This window comes from Dasypus novemcinctus, chromosome 5 (genome assembly GCF_030445035.2).
Source record: "Dasypus novemcinctus isolate mDasNov1 chromosome 5, mDasNov1.1.hap2, whole genome shotgun sequence".
In the NCBI taxonomy this organism is placed as follows: Eukaryota; Metazoa; Chordata; class Mammalia; order Cingulata; family Dasypodidae; genus Dasypus; species Dasypus novemcinctus.
Window position 1 is genome coordinate 84,811,088 of NC_080677.1, and position 25,451 is coordinate 84,836,538.

At 34.8% G+C, this 25,451-nt stretch overlaps 1 pseudogene; it reads left to right on the top strand.

Moving 5' to 3' along the window:
• The first annotated feature begins 14,338 nt into the window (after window positions 1-14,338).
• Window positions 14,339-16,698, top strand: LOC101445608 (thyroid transcription factor 1-associated protein 26-like; annotated as a pseudogene).
• Window positions 16,699-25,451: the final 8,753 nt, after the last annotated feature.

Below are 25,451 nucleotides of genomic sequence, written 5' to 3' on the forward strand. Positions count from 1 at the left end.
ACAGTCATCTGATGGAGGTGGTGATTAAATTATGCACAAGTCAAGGAACAGTATGGATTGCTGGCAAGCCATTGTCAAACCCTACAGACTTCAGAGGATGCATGGTTCTTCTAATGCCTTGATTTGGTCTAGCCCTACAACCATGAGGCAATATATCTCAGTTGTGTAAGCCAAGTAGTTTGTGCCACTTTGTTATAGCAGCCCTGGAAAACTAAGACAGTTGGGAATATTAAGCCTGCTGGAGAAACATGCCACACATTAGTGGTGTTATAAATCTATTTCCTCCACTCTCAACTTGATTCCAACACTGCTCAATAATCCCTCTCATTTTCCAGGTAGGCTTTCTCCCCTTTTCCACATTACTATTTTCAAGCGATATCCATTCATTTCAAATATAGAATCCCTTCATTCTGCATTTTTAGCAGAGTACATTGCCCCTTAACAGAGAAATAGAAAAAAATGCATGCAGAAATTTACAACATTTTGCCTTTATAAACTTTTACAACTATGAACTTACTTATATCCTAAGTCAACTGCTCCCCCATTTTTAAACTGACATAGTTGAAAAAGATGACCTTACTCATAGGAAAAGTTACCCATGCTTTGAATTTCCTTATCTCCTGCTTCTGCAGTCACCTAGACTTGCATATTATCTTGTTATCTTATATTATTACCCTCTTTGTTTTCACTGTCTCCTTCCTAGGAAAATACATACTCCTTCATTTAAGTATGTTCAAATCCATGAATCTTCAAAACAAACAAACCAACAAGTCAACCAACCAATCAACACAAAAAACTTGCATTCAAAACCATTGCTCCTCTAGAGATCATCCTCTTTTCTCCTTTCCTTAATAATTTAGTTTCTTGAGTTGCTTCCAGTCACACTGTTTTCTCTCTTTCAATATACTTCCCACTCATAAACTGAAATCTAATTTCTACTTATGTGTACGGTCTCTGTTCATACTGAGAAAACCAAAAACAAAACATAACAACAGTCTTTCCTTTGACTTCTATGAGCACAAAATCCTGTTTTTCTTGTACACATCCTCATTCTACTAGATTTCTCTCCCCCTCTTGGCAACCATCTTATTGAATAAGGAGAGATAGATAGATAGATAGATAGATAGATAGATAGATAGATAGATAGATAGATAGATAGACAGACAGACAGTAGACAGACAGATGATAGATTTCACTCTGCATATTATCCTTGGGCATTCTTATCCACATTCATGCTGGGTACCATGTTAACAAAACCATGTTCATATTCGAATATTGCCTTCATTTTTTTCAGAACCACACAAAATGAAGATGTTTCCTATGTGCATGAGTTGTACTCATTTTAATGAGTACCAGGCAAAATGAAAATTGCTTAGGTTATATACACTGCTGATGTTTATTAGTAGCCTTGTATCTGAATATATAATTTTCTACCAAATAAATCTCCACCTGGCTTTTCCAAGTTCTCCTCAAAATTTATAGGTTCAAAGCTAGATTCCTCAAACTCCCTTCATAGTCCTTCTGCCATTTTCTCTGTCCCATGTAATCAGTCAACAGATATTTATTATTAGCAAATGTTTTGCCAAGCTCTTTGCTAGACACTGGTAATATAGGGGTAACGCAGGCTAATAAGATAGGGAATTAATAGATAGAACTGGAACCTGGCAGAAAGTCCACATGGACATCAGAAACCCCCAAGATGGCTGCTGGAAGACCCCCATTCCCAGGATTCTGCTATCCAGAACAAAGACTTCTTCCTGGGAACAAGGAAAATTCCTGAATGTTCCCTAGGAACTTTATCATTGGGTTCTCACTAAGGGATTGATGGGTGGGGTAATCAATCAAAACAGCAAACAGCTAGAACCTCCTCCCCTGCCATTCACAAAGAGGTGGAATAATTAGTACTTTAAAAGCAAACCGCAAGGCTTGAACTCTTTTTCGCCTTGCTCTTTTTGCCTATGGACCTGTCCTGCCCTCTGTATGCCACTGTTGCCATTTTTCCTCCGCCATTTGGCCATGCAAGTAAACCTGGGGATTTATAATTTATAATGGGGAATTGTAGCTTGTAAATCAGCCCTCTTCATCCCTTTCACCCCTTTTCTCTTTACCTGGGACCCCTGCTCTGTTATTTTCTCCCATTTCTCTTTCCTCCCTACCTAAATAAATTACTGGTCTAACTCACCCAGCATACTTTTGAAATTCATTTCTGCAGCATAGCCAAGAACCTAGATAGAATCTGGTAACAGTGGTGATGGTATTTCAACAAGATGTTCCTTACCCACATGTAGTTTACAGTTTAGACTAGTAGGTAAGCATATGTTAATAATTACCTTAGTAATTATGATAGCTCAATGCCCTATGAAAGATACTATAACTGGGAGAGAAGAGGGATCTTGAATACCTTTCTAAGGAAATGATAAATAAGATGAAATGTAAAGATTGAGTTGTGTAGTTAGGTTAAAAAAAAAGAACAATAAAGTATATAAGAATGGGAAAATACATATGTAATAGCTCAGAGGAGAGAGGAAACGAGCTTCTTCTGGAATTGAAATACATCCATTGTAATAATTAATGTGATAAAAAGTAAAGTAAAAAGTAAAGGAAGACTAACACATACCAAAAAAATTCTAGAGAGGTTAATAAGAGATATTGATGAAGGGCTTTGTGACTTTCATCATTATTTTTATATTATTATTATTATTTTAATATTTATTTTTTAAAAAGATATTTAGATAACATAAAATTATAGGGGATTGCCATAAGCCCTATTCCCTACACCTCACACATTTTCCCACATTAAAAACATCCTTCATTAGCGTGGTACATTCAACATTCATTACAGTTGATGAAAACATTTTAAAGCGTTTCCACTAAGCATGGATTATAGTTTATTGTAAACTCCATCATCTTTGCAGTTGCCCAAGTCAAAATCTGCAAATCACTCTTATTCAACCCTATTCATTACTCTACATAGGCATTCTATCACCAAATTTTATCATATTTGCCTCTTAAAAACTTACTAAACTCCCTTATTTCTTTTTATTCTGTTTCCTCATTCATAGCTCTAATCAGCATTATCTCTATTAGATTACTCTATTATTATCTGGCATATGAGTAGTAATACTTATCCTGCTTCCATTCTCCCATATATCAAACCCAAGCCATACATTTGTTTGTTTATTCATTTATTTATGACATATATATTATGCATTGTTCCATTAACTTATTTAATACTCATTCCTGCTATATTTGGTAAGTACTGCTATTATGCCCATTTACAAAAAAGGCATTAAAGTACAAAAAGTCTACTGCAATTCCTAGAATGACTTCTCTTGCTTAAAGGCTTTGCATATGCTATTTTTTCCTCAGGGAACCTCCAGTTTCCTGTCCCTCATTCTCAAAGGCAACCCTTACTCATACTTAAGATGTCTCTTCATTGATTTAGATTTCTTTTAACCTTAAGGGCTGGTTTTTATCTCCTTGCCAGATGCTCTGTGCTCCTTTTTAAAGCACATATTTTAGCATGCAACATACATTTTCTTCTCCAAATTATAAGCTTATTGAAGCTATGTGTGTAATTCCATAATTCATTCCATGATTATTTTTTGAATAAATGAATGAATCAAATGTGATATAAATGTAGAAGTACTTTCAAAATGATAAATGGCCATATATCTTTATATGTATAGTAAATTTACCACCAAAAGCAATTATATTTACATTTAATTTCATTTCACTGAAAATTGCTTACTATTTATAAGACACTATATTATATAGAGGGAACACATGAAGATTAAGAAATAACTACCACTTTCAAGAAACTTACATTAAAAATAGTTATATCTAACAGCCACAAAGTAGTTTTCTGAAGTGAATTCATTTTCAAGTTATCTGAATGCCTTAAAATTTTTTGGCCTGAAAATAATGGAATCAGTGTCATTTATATTTATTTCTATCTTTAATTTAGTTTATTAAAGCATGTTTGCGAGAGCATTAAAAAGACTTCCTTAATAGTAAATAGGCATAGTCTGGTTAATTTCCTGAGTATCAATGAACAAAATGGACACTACACAGAGCTTAATATATTCACTCATTAATTTATTCATTATTCCATTCAGCTAACATTTATACACCTAACATATAGTATGTAAAATAAAATATGGTACTAAGACCTAGATAAGAGTAAATGAGAAATCCCATAGTCCTGAATTGTGGGAGTTACTCTAGGGACAACGGACTTTGAAACAAAATCCTGGGAGACTTGAGGCATAATGATGTTGGAGAGAGAAAAAGGAATAGAAAATCTGATCAAAATTCTCTTACCAGCAACACTAATGAAGGTTTTGGGTATTTGTGGCTGAAGGAGCAGTAGGCTAGTAGGCAACAGCCACCATGCATTCCATGGGTTGCTGAAAATATGGAGAGCAAATCTACCCCATTTCAAGACACTTTCTGGATGCCTTCAGACATTAATTCAAATCCCATGGAAAGAATAGTCCTCTTACCCTATTGATAATTTGCACATTTTGATCTTAAGAGCATAAATAAATACATGAGGCAGAGTCTTGGGAAGCCAGGAAAGTACAACATAGGAAGCAGTGCAAGCTTTTTTATTTTGTGGTGGTCTGAAAATAAAATATTTGTACCTAATAAGTCAATGAAGCTATATTAATTGAATCAGACAATATTCTAGATCTAAAATTACCTTGACCAGGAACCATTTACATCCCAAAGTTAAACAAGATAAATGTTGAATTTCACATAACTATAAAAATGGACCATTAATCATCTGACTAGCATATTAACAAGAGAGATTTCACTAAAGCAGAGTAAAATTTTTCATCTTCAAAAGATCCTAGTTTTTCTTACTTAGACTGGTATGAAAATGAAAAATAAATCTGAAAGGTCTGATAAATTGTATGGCTGTTTTATTCTAACTACTTAAATAAATGAATGGAAGCCATTTCTTAATTATGTTTGTTGGAAGGTACATCTTTTGCTTTATACTTGACTTGGTTATATTTGTTCAAATATTATCATCCTTGTTTACTATATTTAAGTTAGATTTTTAAAAAATTTATCAACAACTAAAGAAATCTAGTACATTAATAATTAAGGAAAGCATATAAAACTAAATCATGCAACATCATAATATTGCCAGTGATTATTGTATTTCATTGTTTAAAAAACATGGTATTTATGTATGTATAGAAAATAATAAATGACTTTTTATTGTTTTTATTGTAGTAAAGTTATAGTAATATGTCCAAATCTCAAATGTAGGTTTTGAGTCCTAACGAAAACATATATCTATACAACCAATATCCCAATCAAAGTAGATGTCATTTCAATCTTCCCTCAAACCCTTTTTTAGTCAATATCCTTAATCCACCTCACTGAGGCTACTACTATATTGATTTATACCCTCTTGCTTTAATTAAGAAAGTCCATTTTTAATATGTCTCACTGTTGAGCAGAAACTATGCTGATTACCTTAAAATGTTGGTCAAAGAAGGGTTCCCTAAGTTAAAAAGACAGAAATATTTGGCATAGAAGAGAGATCAGAAGTGAATTTAGAAAAAGTAAATATTTTTCTTCCAATTTGACTCAGGTATAATACTTGCTACTTAAATACAAAAATGAGATTTTATTCTTGCAATAGTGATCAGAATAATTATAGGCTTATATAATTAAGACAAAGGACCTTCAATTCCAGCTAGGAATCCTTAAATGATGAAGACTTGCAACAAGAAGCTCCTTTGCTCTGGAAGCAAAGATACATCTGGGTAGTGTTGTAGAATTTGAGAGAGGTTCAATTATTTGTGTATAGAGAGGCCAGGACTCAGGAATGATTTTGAGAAGGAAAAATGGTTTATTGACAGCCGGCTGGACTCGGGAGCTTTCTGTTTCAATCCCGAGCCCTGAACAAGACTTTTGAGTTTCTTTTATACAGAGAGGAAAGGTTAAATGGTCCTTTTGTTTCAGTTCTCAATAGGCTTTGAATTAGCATATATATCTTCCACTTCTTAGGTAAGCTTTTAGCATGGGCTTCCTACATTCTAGATAAGCTTTTAGCATATTTTGTTTGCATTTCCCCTGGATACTTAAACTTTATAGACCTTGCATTGTTAAACTGTTTCCTGGGACTAGAGTTGTGGCTGTGGTCACCAAGGACAGGACTGCAGCCTCTTACTGTCTCACACCCACAAGTCAGACAGCTTAGGTTATCTCTGAAGAGACAAAGAGCCTCCCACCCATAGCCCGCATCATTTCCCCCCTTTGCCAAAGTTTAACTTGCTAAGCTTTGGCATAATTATTATTGGAGCTATGAGGTGGATGGCTGTTCATTGTTTTGATTGATTATTTATCAATTTTTAGTGTAGCATCCAGGACTGTTTTTAGAAGTTTTCATTCTGGACAGCAGAATCCTGGGGCAGGGGCCCCCTGCAGTCATCCTGGGGTCACTGGCGCTCATGTGGATTTCCAATCAGGTTCCAGATCCGTTTATTAATTTTATTTTACCCTTAGAGAGTTTATACTATTAATCTAAAAGGAGTGCTGAAGGGAGATGATTTCTTTTCTGTAACTGCTTTGTGCTGGCCATGGGCTGTAGTCATTGCCTAACAAGGTGTAAAATTCTTATTTTATTTTAACTGGAGGAAGATAGATCTGGCATTCTGTATGAAGTTGGATGAAGTTTTCATATGGTTAATAAGATGTTCACTCTGAAAGAAACAAATTTAATTAAAAATTTGGAATACCCATTTTTAAAAGAGGACATTGGGTTACAGAGGTAGACAAGGTTAGGTGCTTATAAAGATGGCACTCCTTTTTAAAAGCTGGTGGGAACAGTATATATATACTTTTTCTAAGTTATTTATCTTTAGAGAGAAATTGCAATAGACACTTAGCTTTGTTTGAAGACACATTTTAAGCTGTTTAATAATTGGCACTCATGTGCTCTGTCAGATGCTCCTGGTGAACTGGCACCCCTTGGGCAATTGGTTTCACTCAGGATTAGTACACCAAGTTGGAAATTTTCTTAGTTTTTAGCTGTGGGAGTGATCAGAACTACAGAATAAAGTTTTTTTACATTTTGGTTTTAATTGTACAATTTCTAGTAACTTTGACTTGTTCAATAGGTGACTCATTATTAGCAAGCCAGCCTCATTTTTGCTACACAGTAGAGTACAGTAGAATATAGTAAGTTGACTGAGCCTGGCTGAGACTGCTACCTTATTCTATAGACAAGTTTATTAACTGTTTAGAAAACGAATTTACTAGGAATTTAACATGTCTAATATACTTCTGCACTTGATCCAAAATAAAAAAGATAATGTTATAATCATTAGGCATATATTTAGTACAGGATAAGAGTACAGCACTTAATATTAATTAATGTATTACTTAATGCAAAGGATTCAGAGTTGCAATTAATAGTTTTAAGTTTCAGGTTTGTAATACTTTTCTCCATGGGAGCAGGCCATAATGCCCATTGTGTTTAAGTTTTACTTACAGTATCCTGGTATCATGACTCCACTTAGCATGTTCTTCACACAGTGAGCAAGTCACAGCATTGTTGATCCTACAGAGATTTTCCAGTATTCTACTAGCCTGGTGCATAGTGCTCTCTGGCACTATGGAACAGTGCCAGTCTGGAGGTGCTATCCATTGTACACTTGGCTGTACTGAGTCATCATTGGCTGCTGCAGGAGCTTGAAACTGCAACGTAGTTTCCATCGACTTCAGGAGCAGAACCACCGGCTGATATAGCAAATACTTTTAATTGAAGTGTCAGTGACCAGCCTAGCCAATAACTCACATGGAGAGGCAACCTGTAATGTATTCAAGGCCTGGTTTGAATGCACAAAAGAGTTTGACAATGTTAAAGTTTATTCCTTGTTTATATATATATTTTAAACAATTTAATGCAACACCTATATCAAATGACTGTTTACTTACACAATTTTACTATGAAGATAACAGTAGGTACTTTAGTAAGTGGGAAAAAATTATTTTTCATTGTTAAAATAAAAACAGAAGATTCCCAATAGAATGAAGGTAACTTTTTATTACCATTTACTTAAATATGCACCTTGCGGTGGCCTTCAGACAGGTTTTATTATCACGAAGTTATTTTTTGAAACCAATACCAATCTAAGTTTTTAGTTAACAATGACTTCTAGAAATAGAACTATTTAAACATTTTCAGTTTGGAAGATGTTTTACAAACTCTTTATAATTGACTATAACCACATTGACTAGCCACCTCATGTTTAAATAAACTTATTAAATTACAATTATCAACCAAAGAAATTTACTTTATTTATTTAAGTAAGCATATCTACAATCTTTTTTTTTAGTCTAATTTTACCAATGTGAACTTACAATTTCCATTACTCTAAAGATTTCATACATATAATGTTAATTTAGTTTATAAATTAACTATGGGAGATTATGCTCAAGTTAAATAAAATTGAAACCATTATAGTTTATGCAAGGAATGTTCTCTTTTTTTCTTACAGGAAGCTAAAAACTTCTTTTCTTTGTTTAAGTTATGAAAATGAATAATTTAAAAGCATACTGACTACCAGGTTTTAAAACACATTACACAATTACTTAATTTGTTTAATCATAATCCAGGAAAGATCTCTCCATAGTTTTTATGGATTTTTCTTTACTTACTGAAATTTGTTAATAGAGTCACTAATTACCTTTATTTTGTTGGAAAGAAATCTTTTTCTGGAAGAAAATAAGGCTCACCCAATTGTGGAGAAGAAAAGAATTTATTCTCAATCTTGCAAGAAGGGGGGCAGAACCAGATATGGCTGGCGCCCCCAAAAAAGAGAAATGACACAATTTATACCTTAAGCCTAGTAAGCAAGCTCTTCCTCTGTTTCTCTATAGATTGAATACTTCAGAAGTTACAGCTTAGCCGAGAAGATCTAACTTTCCCGCACAAACATTTGTGATTTAACTGCTTCCTCTATCACATTCCAACCATTTTAGTTTTTACCTGCTCCCCTCTGTCAAATAAGGAATAGAATTTAGTACTGAAATGGCACCAACCTAGCTCCTTCTTGGGCATACTTTCACTGCCCATAGGACTGGCCTAAGCTGGTCTCCTCTGCTGCTGTTCAACCCGGGAGTGGGAGACTGAGGCAGCAGGCCGCCAGGTTACACTAATCAACATTTTTGTTCCTTTATGTGAAAACTAACCTAATCTTTGTTTTTTTGTGTGTTTTTTTTTTCATTTTATGGCTGATAAAAGGTTTAAACTGGGAAATACAGGGCAAACTGAATCTTATTTCCCTAGCCTAGTAGATAGGTTTAATCTGCCACACCTAGTCTTGCCTTTAAAGCTCTTGCAAAGAGGAGGCCCTTTCCCAATCATTTCTATAATCGGATTTCTATATGACTTTTTCATCCTGCTTAGTTTAATTTGGGCTTCAAGAATATTTATTCACATATATAACTGCATATTTAATTTTTAGCAATTTGAATAGAATAGAGCTTTTTTAAGAATTTTCATTTGTTAATTTGATATTATTATCCTGATGTATGAAGACATACACTGAGCAAATGGGCAGACATAAAGAGTTAGACACAGAAACACAACTCACTGATGTTACTTATAATTTGCATTATTTTATATACTGTTTAGCTTAATTTGAGTTTCAGAAATATATATTACTTACATAGCTGCATATTTAGCCTCAACAATTCGTGCAAATAAGCAGACATGAATAGTTTGACACAAAAACATAAATTTAGTTACTTAAAACTTCCAATTTTTAAAAAAAAAAAGTGACTGCAAAACATTTCAAAGACTCCTGAAACTTTTCTTAATTTGCACTATGACTGTGCAGTTTTATGCTATGACCATGCAGTTTTAAACAAGAATTTTTTAACTAACTGATTGTAACCAAAGTGTTCCCAATGTTTTAACACAATTCTTTTTTGTTTCAGAACTCTATATTTTACCTTGAATTTAGCATAATTTTGGATAAGCAACAAGATTAATTCTATGTATATTTACTGAGACTATTTGAAGCCTCAGGGAGACAGACTGGTTTCTCTCATGAATTACCACTCTCAGGAACACTGACAGTTAAAGCAGGAGACTTCCCTTATTCCCCCCAGTCCTTGGAGATAATAAAACTCCAGTGGTCATTTAGCCCTAAGGACTAAGAATTCCACCAGGCAGCAACTTAGTTTACACTTGGATTCATGAGAGAAAGCAGTTTCTGGAGGTAATAAAATTCCAGTGGTCATTTAACCTTATTCCATCAGGCAGCAATTTATTTAGTTTACACTTGAATTCATGAGAGAAAGTGTTACTAATACCAGGACAGGAGATCCCAGCTCTTCCCTGGACTGTAGGGGCAGAAGCTATTATGAAATAACCATAGGCAAAGGCAAGGGGTGAGGTTAGGCTTGAAGTAACCATAAACAAAGGAAAGGTTAGTTTAGAATTTACACTTAAATAATAGTTTCAGGCTAAATTCACTCAGCTATAATTTCAGTTATTATCTTTCCACTGTTTTATAATATAAATGCATTTATAAATGATTTTAATTATTACAATTTTTATTTTTTAAAACCTGTTAATTTTATAACACCTTTAAACACCTTTCATTTGACTTATAACATATTAAATGAACTTAACTATTACTTTAATTTTTCTTTTAAGGTAAAATAATAAATCTCTTGCAGTTAGTTTGAAATAAAATGCTACTTTTCAGGATCTGATTTCTAGAACATAATGTTCCTTTAAAAGAGATAAGACCCTTTCTTCTTCAAACACTGAGGAAATGATAAGGTTAAAGCACAAGAAGCTATTTTGATAAAACAGATTTTATTTGTATATTGATTATTCAGGAAATCTTTACTAAAAGAGACTAATGACTTGAGAGACTTTGAGAAAGAACAAAATTTTAACTTTGCCTCAGTATACTACTTGATACTAAACCCTTTAAAACTTTATATAGACTTATTAAATCTTACTCAATTTTAATCATAAAAGTTTACCTTCCACAAACCTTCTACACTTTCAGTATTCATTCAGGTTTTGTCCCACACTCTACTCTTTCCAATAACCCATCTTTTTATCTTAGGACAAAATCATCTTCTGTTTCCTTAACAATAAAAACACAATCCAGGCAAACTTCTTACAACATATAATTGCCATTAATACTAAACAAGCTTGTTAAAATAATGAACTTTTCTTCACTTTAAATACTTAGTAGCATGTAATACCAGAAACAGTTTTTTGGAAGCAATTTGACAGGGGAGGCTGGCTGCTGACAAGTTTTCTTGTTATAAAATTACCTTTTATTATTATTATCAATTCAGTTTTTGTTTAATAATGACTTTCTGTGATTAGCCATTTAAATACTTTAATTTAAACAATGCTTTGTTAAACTTTTATAATTATTTATACTTTTAAGACAAATTTTACCTTCATAGAACACATTGTCTTACTTAAAGTTACCACAATACCTTCTAAGAACCTGGGCAGAATGCAAACGTATTTTGGCTCTGTCACCCTAGGGAGGGAACTTTATTGCATTTATTTTGAATCTGCTTTTCACCCCCTTCACCTCCCCCCTTCCAGGCAGTCAGATGTACAACAATCAAATAGGAAAGCGGCTTATGAATAGAAGGTGTGGACTCACTGGAAAGGGCAAGCTGCTCCCCCCTTTCCAGCTTTCAGCCAAAATGGGCAGACAGAACCTACTCAAATTCAGCAACTCTTCCAGGGATCCAGCCACCTTGACTGGGGCAGCCCCAACAAACTTGGGTGCATGGCGTGGACACAGATGGCCTCCAAACCCCGGCAAAGAGGCAGACCAGAGACAAGACAGCAGAGCATGCACAAATATCTAGACTCCAAAAACATTCAGACTCCTCAGTTTTGCCCCATAATCATTTCTCCCCCTTGCCAATGGCAAGGGAGGGTTCCAGCTCAACTGAATTCTACTTTCCATAACCACACAAGTCCAACACTAGCATTGAGCTGACACAGACAGAAGTACAAAGGTCACTAATCTGACCCACAAGTTCTATATATATATTTTCAGCATGGCTGCCCTCACAGCCATCACAAACCTTAGAACACTCAACATTTGGTATAAAGTGAATTCATTAACAATTTAGCACCATAACAAAAGATTTCAGCTAGACTTTTTCCACTGTTTAACTTTATACCCAGACCAAGCTCCACTAGAAAAGCCATTCCATTTTCCTGTAACCAAGTTTTTTTTCTTTTTAAAATCCAGACCAATTTCCAGGATGTTAGGACTTGAACCTATAAACAGCTCTTCCTATTAAAATCAAGCCTCCACTCTTTTAGTGGATATAAGACCAGTACCAGATTCTAACATGTGATTAGACAAACCCAAAACACCAGGGCTTTTTCCAGGTTTTTCTCCTTTTTCCAGACCTAGAGAGAATAGCTTCCCCCCAGTTTTCTGGGGCTAGTAGGGTTCTCTTGGGAGGTGATCAGCCTCCCCTTCATAGCAATTAAAACTAGGGCTTTCCAGACTGTGCTTACCTGGGGATTCTTACCTTCTTTCATTTTCGGAGTTCTTTTTTGTTCCCAGAATCTTTCTCTTCAGATCTTCCACTGCCCTTGATTTTTGTTGGAAAGATTCTGGTGGAGCCCACATCTTTTCTGGACTAAAGTTAATCCAGGGGCACTCAGATTTGGGGCTCACCCAAGTCCTCCCAGCTTCCTCGGGGATTTGGAGGGCAGCAAAATACTACCGTCTCTGGCTTTCATCTGCAATCCCTCCATGGTCGCCAAAAATGTTGTAGAATTTGAGAGAGGTTCAGTTATTTGAGTATAGAGAGGCCAGGACTCAGGAATGATTTTGAGAAGGAAAAATGGTTTATTGACAGTCAGCCAGACTCAGGAGCTTTCTGTTTCAATCCCGAGCCCGAACAAGACTTTTGAGTTTCTTTTATACAGAGAGGAAAGGTTAAATAGTCCCTTTGTTTCAGTTCTCAATAGGCTTGAATTAGCATATATATCTTCCACTTCTTAGGTAAGCTTTTAGCATGGGCTTCACACATTCTAGATAAGCTTTTAGCATATTTGGTTTGCATTTCCCCTGAATACTTAAAGTTTATAGACCTTGCATTGTTAAACTGTTTCCTGGGACTGAAGTTGTGGCTGTGGTCACCAAGGACAGGACTGCAGCCTCTTACCATCTCACACCCACAAGTCAGACAGCTTAGGTTATCTCTGAAGAGACAAAGAGCCTCCCACCCAGAGCTCACATCAGTAGAACAATAGATTTTGAATTTAATGTTCAAAATATAAGGATAAATCTCTTCTTTAATTAGATACTGAATTATAAAACCAGAAATTAATGCCTTATTCATTTTTTAATGTCCAACATATGTAAAGTGCATAGAACATGACTGGTTCTGAAAAATATTTGTTATCTTAAACATTCATTGTTCTGAATTCTTTCCGAGGCTTCCCAAGCCTAAGTAAATAAAATGGATACAAAAAGAGTTTGGAACTATGTAAAAATGATGGATCAAAGAAATTGATTGCATTTTCTGGAATTAGATGGTTTATGTTGTTAAATCAAATGTTGCAAATGTAATGCTGACAGGGATCAGAATAATAATGTATAGGAATGAAACAGACTTTGTGGGAATTATTGGGTGGATGCCCATCTAAAGGGGACAGTCTCTAATCAGTCAAATGTTGCCATGCAAAAATTGTTACAATGAAGACCCACTCTATATTGGAATTTTATTTAAAAAACAGAAGCAGAAGATCAGGATTCTGTGTGAAATCTCCTTAATAATGAATGTTGACAGCCAATTCATTTTTTAATACTGAGGAGCACTCTCTAGGATCAAAAATATTCATATGGAAGTTATTTGGAGCCTGAGACTGCTAGCTTGGGGTACTGTTCTGAAACAACAAGATGCAAAATAACATCTTTATGTTTTATATAAGTACTCAAAAATGTGTTTTAGCTTATTCAAATGTAATTGACTAATTTAGACAATGTTTGAAAATGAATTCAAATTAAATAATTCAAATTTTAAAAATTTATATAAATGGCAATATTATACTTTAAAGAACTGCATGTCTTTTTGCTTTAGCATTTATAGTGAGAGATCATCAAGGGCTTTATAACTCAACAAAGATATTAAGTGATGAATCTAGTTATGGTGCCAAGATCTATTTGCAGTTAAGGGCTACATTTTTATTGTTGAAAGTAGGAAGAAGAAGGGGTAGACAACATCACATGCTATGAAGACATCAAGTAAGAACTGATCATTGCCTATTGAAATTGGCAATTTCGAAATCATGAGTAACCTGAGCCAAGAATTTCAAAGAATTAGTGGTAGTATAATGTGATGTACAGATTTTTTCAACTACTCTCAGTGACACCTGCCTTTTACAAACTGGAAAAACAAAAATGGACTTATAATTAAGACTTTTTTTAGTGAATCCAGTCTGAGCTGATTTGGATTTATACAACCTTCGGACAGAACTATGAAATCAGGTTTCTTCATACTTACGTGTTGTAATTTTTTCCTAATGGAAAAATGATATTCATTTAGAATTAGAAAGGCTAAAATTTAGTAATTCTTGTTCACAGGTTCAAAGAAATTTAAACTACTCATCTCAATTTATGTTAAAAAATGTCATAGAAATAAATTGCCTTAGATATTTATTTCCTGTGGGCACAAGCAAATAAATGGCAACCAGCATCAGTAATGTATGCTTCTACATGCCAGTATAGAATCACTCTGTGGGATTTGTTTATGACTTTGATTTCAAAATTACATTCAATAACAGAGGTGATTTCCTATAAAATGTTTAAATTTATGTTCTTGTTTACTGTATTTTACCATATGTGACTATAGTACAAATTAAAACAGGCTAAACATTTTCCCCCATAAGACATTTGAAAAACATCCTACTGAAAAAACCTTTTTCACAAATATGAAAAGTAAGCAATAGAATTTTAAGAATGCATGGCCATAGAAATAACCCATAGAAATGGGTATTAAATAGTTCCTTATGAAATTGTTCTATCCGAATTCTCTTTTCTAACAAAATTTCTGATATTTATTTATTTAAATATCAGAATGTATTTACTTGATTAAATACAGTCAGTTGAAATGTAAACAAAAATAAGATTTTTATATGTGTTCAGCAGTGGAGCCCAACTTTTATTTCCTACCACCCATTCCATTCTATTGACAAGTTGTCTTGACATTATTAACAATTTATTTAGAGTTTTCAGAAAATTAATCAGAGTATAAATCAGAATGGGATATAAGAGGTTAGGAGAATAAGAGGTTAAATCTAGAGTATTGCTATAGCCAGGCTAGAGATAATAACAATTAATTTTGACTTAAACAAAGAGAAATTGAAAGGAGGCAGCATGGTCCAATGTGGAATACTTTGGTGTTAATATCTACTTATTCTCGGCAGCAAACTTGACCCAGTGATTAGGGTGCCCATCCACCACATGGGAGGTTCGCGGTTCAAACCCCGGGCCTCCTTGACCCATGTAGACCTGGCCCATGTGCAATGCTGATGCATGCAAGGAGTGCCCTGCCACGCAGGGGTGTCCCCTGTGTAGGGGAGCCCCACGTGCAAGGAGTGCACCCCGTAAGGAGAGCAGCTCAGCACGAAAGAAAATGCAGCCTGCCCAGGAATGGAGCTGCACATGCGGAGAGCTGACACAATAAGATGACACAACAAAAAGAAACACAGATTCCCGTGCCACTGACAACAGAAGCGGACAAAGAAGATGCAGCAAATAGACACAGAGAACAGACAACCAGGGTGGGGAGAGAAGGGGAGAGAAATAAATAAATAAATAAATCTTTAAAAAAAAAAAAGAGTAAGGAAATCCAAATTAAGTATGGAATTTAAAAAAATCTACTTATTCTATTAAAATATTATGTAGGTAGAAAGAGGTGATTTGCCATGGTGCCAGTGAGGCCAGCAAGAAGGTGGTAAGCAGTTTTGGGACATGAAGGTGAAGGAGTTTCTCTGGTTGGGTTCAGGAATAAGAACATGAAACAGAGGATATGGCATCCTAATCTGAGGTTCATGTCAGAAGTGTCCGCGAGGGGCAAGGCTTTGAATTTCGAAGAAAACTGAGGATTCAGAAAAATTACAAGAAATTGCTAGGAAGGCACAAAAGACTCAAACCTCACAAGAAGTCCAATTCACAGATATATACCCAGATCATGTGAAACATCTCTATTTAGCTGAAGAGGAAAGACTTAGGAAGCCACTTTAAAAAGTTGAGCAAATTTTGTCAGAAGAACCAGTTGACTAGCCTTTGCCAAAACAAGGTAGTGTTGACCAGGCTTTGTCTGAAGAGCAATGTAGCATTGACCAGACTCTACGAGCAGAGGCATGTAGCAAAACATAAACTCCATAGATACTTAAGGAAAAGGAAAAGGAAAAAGAAAAAGAAACTTCAAATCAAAAAGCACAAGAAAAATATGAACAGGTACAAGCTAAATGTGCTACTAAGAAACAAGAATTTGAGAGAAGAAAATGAGAGAGAAGAAGCTCAGAGGCCCTACCAAAAAAAGAAAATGGAAGTGTTCAAAATACTGAGCAAAAAGACTGAGAAGAGCCAACCAAACTTGAATTTACAAATGATGTATCATCTTCAAAAAAAAAAGAAATTTTAAATCAGCCATTTCGCCTTTAATTAAGAATTAAAATATCTGCTGTCTATTGGGTTCTTTGATGTATGTACCCCTGTTTTAATTCCCTTGCTGCTAAAACAAATACCATAACTTGCATTGGTTTAACAACAGGAATTTATTGGCTACTAGAGCCAGTCGCTAGAAGGCTTACTTCCTCCCACGGTTGGTATCTTCAGGCTGGCCAGTAATCTTTAGGATTCCATGGACTTTCCATCACATGGCAATGCACATGGCAGTATCTTCTCCTTTTTATTCTGGACTCTGTTACCTTTCAGCTACTGGCTGCTCCCTATGGCTTGTTTCTGTATCCAATTTGCTTTATTTATGAGAACTTCAGTCATATTGGAGTAAGGCCCACCCTCATTCAGTTTGGGTACACCTTAACTAATAATATCTTCAGGTTCTACATAATATTATTTATTTCTTATTTATTTGGCTCTGAAGAAAGGTTGACCTGAGAAATTGAAAGAACCAGCTTCTATTTGGGAGACAGGATCAAGTGTCAAATATGTAATATTTTTGTATGAAATAAAATGTTTTAAAAACCAGGAAAAAAAGATAGTGCTCTTTGAAAAAATATATATCCATCTTGATACAAAAACAAAAAAGAATCCTTATTAAAGGATATCAGAGAGCTCAAAGAATCTCCAGAAGAAGTAGGTGGAAACCAAATACTTAGGAAAATATTTTTTCATCCATTCATTGGATAAATATTATTGATGGTTATAGCAGACCAAGATAAAGCCATAGATAAGAGAGGACTTCATAGAGCTAACATTTTCATGGAGTAGGCCGGAGAAGAAACACATACATATAACATAGAGTAGTGGTGAATATTGTTCAAAGGTTGAAAAATAAAAAAGGCAGGGTAAGGGAAGTAGGACTGAAGGGAAGGGCCTTTCTGATGAGACTTTTGAGCAGAAAAACTGAAGGAAGTGAGTGAACCTACCATAAGGATACCTAATAAGAAAACTTCTAGGCAATGGGAAATTAAAAAAGCTCTGAAGGGAAAGCCTGATAGGGAATCCAATGTGGTTGAAACACAGTGAGCAAGAGATCGGTACTGGGAATACATTAGAGAGTAAAACTCAGGCCATAACACATCGGACTTTAGAGAGCACTCTAAGAACTTTGGCTTTTACTCCACTTCAACTAAGCAACAGTTCTTAACAGGTGGAGATGCACTCCTGCCACATTTGTAAGAAAACATTACAGATTCCTGAGACAAGTATTGAAACAAATGCTTTAGGCAGGACCTTTCCCTCATGGCTTCTAAAATGTCAATTCCTCTGCCACACTTACCTGAATCAATTTTGAGTGTCATTGTTTCTTCACCAGATTCTCTTATAAACCAGTGTTTCCCATGGTTGCTTCTGATTATTGGAGTTTAGGATCCAACCTGTTGAAAGACTGGGGTAAAAGTTTCTGGCTCGACATGGGATGTCACTGAGTAGAAATTCCCAAATATAGGAAGGGTATTCAAAACAGAACTATGTCCTGTAACAATTGGAGGAGAGTGTGTGTGGGTTTAGGAAGAAAACAAGATAAAGTTGAGTGAGTACTCAAGTCAGAGAGACTGAGAAAGACACTGAGAGATTAGTAATAACCTGAACAAAAATGTCAGGGGAAGGATGTGTTGGTGGGATGGGTGATGAATTAATTTAGAATGTAAGTTAGGATGAACCAAGTGGAATTAGTCACTAAAAGAGTGGGATGAAGCTGAGGCTATCAGTAAAACATATAGATTTTGATGCCAAATTCATAGATTTGTCATTAAAACCATGAGCATGAAGTAAATCTTTATTATTTTGTGAAATTAAGCAGAGATAGCTTAAAAAGAATTGAAGAATGGAAGCACTCACCAATTTTTTTTGTCAGTGGGTGATGGAAGTAGGAAAGGAAAAAGATGGATGTGAATATGTTGAAAGCAAGAAAAAGTATTTTTTGGAAAGATAGGGAATCTGAGAATAAAAGAATTTAAAGATGGAAAAGAAGGAAGAGATAACTGAAAAGGAAATTGGATCAAAAGGCATTGTGTCTGGAAAGCAGACTTAGTTCAAGCTATTGGGCTCCTATCTACCATATGGGAGGTCCTGGGTTTGGTTTGTGGGGCTTCCTGGTGAAGGCAAACTGGCCTGCATGGTGAGCTGGCCCACACAGTGAGCTGATGCAGCAAGATGATGCAACAAAAAAGGGGAAAGACAGGGGAAAGACAATGAGAGACACAATAAACCAGGGAGCTGAAGTGGCTCAAGATATTGAGTACCTCTCTCCCATGTCAGAAGTTCCCAGGATTGGTTCCCAGTGCCTCCTAAAGAGAAGATGAGAAGAGAAAACAAGCAAACACAGAAGAATGCACAGTGAATGGACACAGAGAGCAGACAGTGAGTGCAAGTAGCAAGGGGTGGGGGGTCTAAATAAATAAAAAATAAATCTTAAAAAAAAAAAGGCACTGTGTGATTGTATGTTATATTTGACTGTAAGAAAAATAGACATCTTTACCTGCTAGGAAGGAGCAAATAAGTAAAGGAATTTTGAGAGACAGAGATAGAAGGAGGGAAGGAAGTGAAGGAAGGGAGGAAAGGAGGAAGGGAGATAAGAAAGAAGGACATTTTGAACCAGAGGTATGAAAATATTAGGGATATACATATGGATATACATTCTGATTTATTTTTTAATTTGCTTTTATTATAAAATAATACATAATCCTGGTTTTAAAAATGCAAATTGTATAGAAATTATTGAGATTAAAAAAGGAAGTGTCTTTGTAACACACCTGCCCTTTTTCTGCCCTGCCAAATCCCCAAGGCTAACCACACTTTTAACGTTTCACTATGTGTTTGTGCATGTGTGTATATGCATATGAATGTATGTACAACATACATAATGACTGGAGAAATCTGTGTTATATTGAGAAATGATTCTATTAGAGTTACTGAGTTTGTGACAAAAGGACCATGAGGAATTACTAAACAAAGGATAATAATTTCTTTCAAACTTTATTAGTCATATTAGGCTATGTTAGACCACAATAAGAAATTAAGTCCCAAATTTCAGTGACTTAACAAAACAGAGGATTGTTTGTCACTTAGGTTACATTTATAATGCAGATAATTGGGAGATTCTGCTCCATAAAGTCTCTCAGGGACCATGGCTGAGAGAGGTTCAAATTTTTGTAGCTAGACCATTTGGAACTTGCAACCACTTTGGCCATCACATTAGGATAATAAATAAGCTTGATTTTCTAAGTTTCAGCTTGGAAATAACAAACTTCAATTCGCTTTGTAACCCATTGGCCAGAACTGCTCTAATTGTATTGGGGTTTGGTTATGTCAGAGAGCATATGTATAGTCACCTATCCTTAAACATCTCTGCCACACTGACAAAATCTTATACAATGCTAGGGTTCAGAATAAAGACAGTGAAATAATAGAGAGATACTTAGAGGTAAATATCAATCACTTTTCACCCTCATAATTTTATGACTTCAAGTGACCAGTTTCTGAGTAAAGTTTTCTAGCATACTTTCTTATCATAGTCCAAAAAAATTTTTTTCTGTAACAATCAAGCACAAATAACTCTTATTAAGAGTTACATGCCACAGGAAATATCAATAAACGTTAAAAAGCCTGTCTATTTCACACATATAAGTAAAAACACTTGGAACAGTTGCAATAGAACTTTGAATACTTTAAGATCTGGAGCCTTATTACTACAGAGACATAAATAGAAATTTAACTTTGTGGTAAAATAAATAGAAATTCAACTGAAAATATATGTTGTCCTTTATATAAATGTTTATTCACTTTTTTCTTTTCCAACTATTAAAGCACTATTTATAATCACTTTAATATATATTAATTTATTTAATACAACAACCTGATGAATTAGGTGCTGATACTATGAGAGATAGAATAAGTATTTAGCTTTTTTTAAACTTCTACATCAAGGGTTTCATATTTCTACAATGTTCTTCATTAGACTGAAATTTTCATGACTTGGAGTTAGGTAAATAAATTTTAAGACATATATCAAAAACATAAACCAAAAATTTTTTAAAAATTGATACATTGGATTTCATAAAAAAAACTTTTTACTCTTCCAAAGACACTGTAAAAGGTATGAAACAGTAAGCTATTGCCTGGGAGAAAATATGAGCAAATCACGTATTTTACAAAGTACTTGTATCCAGAATACATATAGATATATTAAAATACTCTCAAAAATAAACAGTAGCAAAATAAATAATCCAATTTTAAAAAATGGGTAAAAGACTTGTACAGATATTTCAACAAATAGGCTATGTGGATTAAAAATAAGCCCATGGGTAAATATGTTCAAAATCATTAGTCAACAGGAAAAAAGAACAAATCAGAAGAAATACCACTACATTATTTTTTTTAAAAGACAGTATTATATGTTATCAAGAATGTAAAACAATTGGAGCTCTTATACATTTGGTAAGAAAAATGCAAAATGTTTTAGCCACTCTGAAAAAGTTTGTGGTTTCGTTATTTTGTAGTTATATTTTTAACATAGCAGGCATGGTTTCCAAGATATTTCAAGTTCCCAAGGGTGGGTAATAAGTTTTATAACCGGATACTTCAGAAGTCTATTTCTTGAACGTGGTCGACTTTCAGAAATTACTGCTTTGGGAAAAAATATGAGGATTTTTGTTGATGATTTAGATTGATGACTATTATGATTTCAACTATTTCATCTTTAACTTGAATAAGTACGTGACAGTGCAAGGGGAATGTGAAATATGCTCAGAAATCAAATTTAATCTGCCTTCTCCAGTCCCTCATTTTTCAGTGTTAAGAAAAGAGAGTATAAATTTGAAATCACAACTTGCCCTCTATTTCATATCTAAAATATTTAAAGTAGAGTAATGATGACCTTATTGTTAGGCAGGCAGGTAAGTGATTGATTTGGTTATTTATTTCACTAGGTATCATATAACTTGGGGCAACAAAGTTATAAACAGACTATTTTTGTCACTTCTAACTCAATGTATTCTAGGAGACCTCTGGAGAAAATCTGCCCATATAATGAATAGGGGCTTCTAGCCACTGGATTGTACCCATGGATTTAATATTCTAGCCATCTCTAATTATTTCTTTTCTATACGTGTGTTCATTTATAAATCTCATATAACAATATGAAGAGAAAATCTCCTTGGTGAACGTTGAAAGAAAAAAAAGACATTAGCACAAAGAAGGAATACCACTAACTTTTTATTAAGGCCCTGAAAATAAAAAATAAAATGTAGAGGTGAGAGTTTTATAACTTCTTCAAGTTATATAGAAGTATATAGAACTGTAGTCATGATAGTGACTCAGAATTAATGTGGTCAGTACAAGTTCAATAGAATTAAAGGGGAGAAATGCAAAATGTGAAAATGCTGGTTTCTGTTTCCACGTGGTTTAGAGAAAAATGGTTAGGAAAGAATATCATCACCATGTGTAAAAAAGTTCTGTGTTTCTGTGTTTATAATCAATTCCATTGTGTTTACAAGTGTATGTGAAGGATGGCTTTCGAACGGAATTTAAATTTAAGACTAACAAGAGAATTTTTCTGACAAACACTTGGGAAAATAATATTAGAAAAAATTCTGGTATTTAATTAAGCTGTAAATGCAAACTAGCTTAAATGTGAATCAAATAAAAATCAATTGGTTTTCAGTAAAAGTGACAGAAGAGACATGTGTAGAGAAGTCACATATGAGTCCAACACCATCATACTCAGGAGTAAAAATTAGTTTTAAAAAAGATTATACTTGGCCTGCATCAAAAGTGGCCACTGAAAATTAATTTTAAATATATGGTTAGGGTTTGGGAGATGCATGCATTTTGGTAATCAAGTTTTATTTAGGTAATGGCCATTTGCAGTGCTAATCATGGAACTTCCTGTGATAAAAACATGCCGTAAACCCATTATAGCCTGTCTCTTCCCTTGATTATAACTACAATTCTGAATAAAATACCAAAGTCACTATGAGAAAACTCTGAAAAATTAACAATATCAGGTAGATTAGTGAGGGGAATCAAAACTTGAAGAATGACCTGTAAGCAGGCTGACTTTCCTTAAATTTTTTTTTCCTTTTATCTTCCATTTGAGGATGTCCCCAGTACAGAACTACACAGCAGGTGTGGACAGACAACTTTGAGAAAATCCCTGACTTTCCAACCAGAAGATTAGGTAAAGGGAATCTGTAAGCTATGAGGGGGGGTAGGAAGGGAAAAATGATCATTTTACTTTTTCTTGTTTTCCTCTTCTTACTGCCATAAGAATGGTCCCAACTGTGAAGTTTCAATACCAGCCATGGTAACAGATCTGCAATAAATCTGCACTATATTTTTCTTTTTCTTTTTTTCTCCCCCCAGTTTTGCCCCAGGATGAGCAGCACATCAAGTGGTTATCCTGTCTAAGAGATATCCTGTCTTTAGGGCCAGGTGAAAGAGGTCCCTGGGATCAACTGAGTGTGGGAGAACTACAGAGGAGAGCTGCAGAAGAGGACTTCCTATTTCTGTATATGAAATGACACAAGTTCCAGGCTCATGCCTACAAAGCACATGCTTAGAATAGACCCAAAGCATCGTATCAAAAGCTGTGAGAACTAAACTAAACTCTAGTGTAAAGTGTACACTCCGCGTCCCAGACTTACCCCTTGAGAGGTGCATAGACCCAAAGGAGCATAGCAGAGGCTTTGAAAATTGAACTGACATTGGAACCTAATTGGGTTGATTACTGATACAAATCAAAACAAAACAAAATCTACTTTCTCCAGAGGATTTTAACAGGACTCATACTTTCAGAAGATAATAAACAAGATGTATAAAGTACAACCTAAAATTATTCAACATACAGAGAACCAGGAAAATATAAGTAATTCTCCAAGGAAAAGATAACCAGCAGATGAAATCCTGAGATAATCTACTGGAATCATCAAAGACTTTTAAGCAGTCATTATAGCCATGATTCATGAGTAATCTTAAATTCCCTTGAAATTAAAAAAAAAAAAATTAGATTTCTCAATAGAGAAACAGAAGCTATAAGAACCAAATGGATATTTTAGAACAAAAAAAGAGGAAATATCCAGTCATCTTACTAACAGAACAGAGATGGCAATGAGATTGAAAATAGATGCATAGAAATTATTCATGTGAAGAAGAGAAAGGAAAAATATTGACAAAAAAGAATGTCGGCTTGCAGAAAAATATATTTGGAAATATTTTATCTTTGTCTTTTCCTAGGAATACAATGACAAAGCTTTTTAAAAACCTTTTTTCCTTTTAATTATTTATTGAAATGTTTCAGTCCTCACATTAGTTACAAAACACTCAGTAGGGTTACGAAAAATATTTTTTTTTAAATCAAATACAGAAATTATTTAAAGAAACTGAAATTTACCTCAATATACTCTACTTGAAATTTTCAGTGCTTTGAGCATAAAGTTGGGAGTAATGGGAAACGAAATGAACCTCCTAAGAGGAGTAATTCTTCAGTCTAGTAATATTTAGGCAGAATGAAGAGGTGCACTGAGGTTTTACCCCATCCAGGTGAGAACTCTTGTCAAATGCTCATCAGATTTCAATTCAACGCTTTTGTGTCCAGGTTAAAACCACTCTTATGGGGGTTTCCTGGTGGAATAGTAAGAAGTTTCTACAGTTCACTTGTCTGCACAGAGGTGGTGCTGTACCTGGCAGTAATCTCCACTGCCCTTCAGAGACTTCCGTAAACGTGTGACCAAGAACACCACAGAACTGAGGCATATGCTTATTCATTGAAGACTGTGGCTTAATCATACAGCTGGTCCCGAGGCTGCAGCGAAACGGGCAGCGGCGGTGTCTGCAGGGCAGGGACGGCGGTGGCCACCGCGAGGCGGCTGTGGTGGCACCAGACTCTACCACGCGGTGAGCGGCTACAAGAAGAGCTGGTCACCCGGCAGTCTCCCAGGCCGCCCGCAGCAAGAGAGCCAAAATGTGAGCAAAGGCCAAAGGTTACAGCTTTTAATAATGCTTTTCAAAACATTTTTTCAGTTAACCTCATGAATAAACGGACTTAAACATTTTATAAATATAATAATTTACTTTAAGAACAATATGCTAAAACTTATGTCCATGTTTTAAGAACTCAAACTGAACAATTTGAATGGATGGAGTTTGAAATCCTCATAAGCCATAAGCCTTAGTCTTAGTGAATGAAAAAAACAAAAACAGCGTTCAGTTTCTGGCAGTGGTGTCTTATATATCCAGAAAAACCTCTTTCTTTAAAAACAAAAATGCCTAGAAATAAATCTGGATAAAATAAAACAAAGATCCTTTTTTACATTAAAGAAAAGAAAATCCCCAAGGACTGAAAAAGGCGCTTTAAACCAGGATGCTATTCTGACCACATTTGCCAACCTCGGTGATAATGAAGCTTCAATATTAATAATAAATTATTAGTTGCTAATTTGAAACCAAGGAGAGTAGTGAAGTTCTTGGGCAGCACTAATGGGAGAGTTGGAACATAAATCACTGCCTAAAGTTGGTATCAGAGCTCATTTAAAAGCAAAGATAAGTACATATTTTTCCTGTCTCAAATGGAACTCTGGTTGAGAAAAAGTGTCAGCTAAAAACATCATAACCACAAACTAGCCTTACATAGGACTTGGGTCTAAATTTATACTACTTATAATTTTATGGAAGCCTCAAGGTGATAAATATAAATACTGAGTCTGTAATATAGTA